A 325-nucleotide genomic window follows, 5' to 3' on the forward strand; every position below is an offset into this window, starting at 1 on the left:
CTGTGGGGATTACCTTCCCGTCCACTTTCCAGCCTTCCTAAGATCCCAGAGAAAGACGAAGAAGAGAAGAGAGAGAAGAGAGAGAGAGGACGAGCAGAGAGAAGGGCGGTTCTCCCGAGACACGACAAAAATACTGTCTTCACGTCCACACCGTGTAGATAATACGGCTACAGTGACAGTTGTTAACTGGAGGTTTTTTTATTCCATTAATGCAGACCACTTGGGTTGGTTTTAATTGCGTAAGCTGACGCACGGTTTGTCCTGAAAGTCTGCTAAAGAAAACATTTGAAACTCTGACTCCCACTACTCAGCCTGTGGCCTCAGA

This window comes from Morone saxatilis, unplaced genomic scaffold (assembly GCF_004916995.1).
Source record: "Morone saxatilis isolate NCDOM2014 unplaced genomic scaffold, NCSU_SB_2.0 Contig7, whole genome shotgun sequence".
NCBI lineage: Eukaryota > Metazoa > Chordata > Actinopteri > Moronidae > Morone > Morone saxatilis.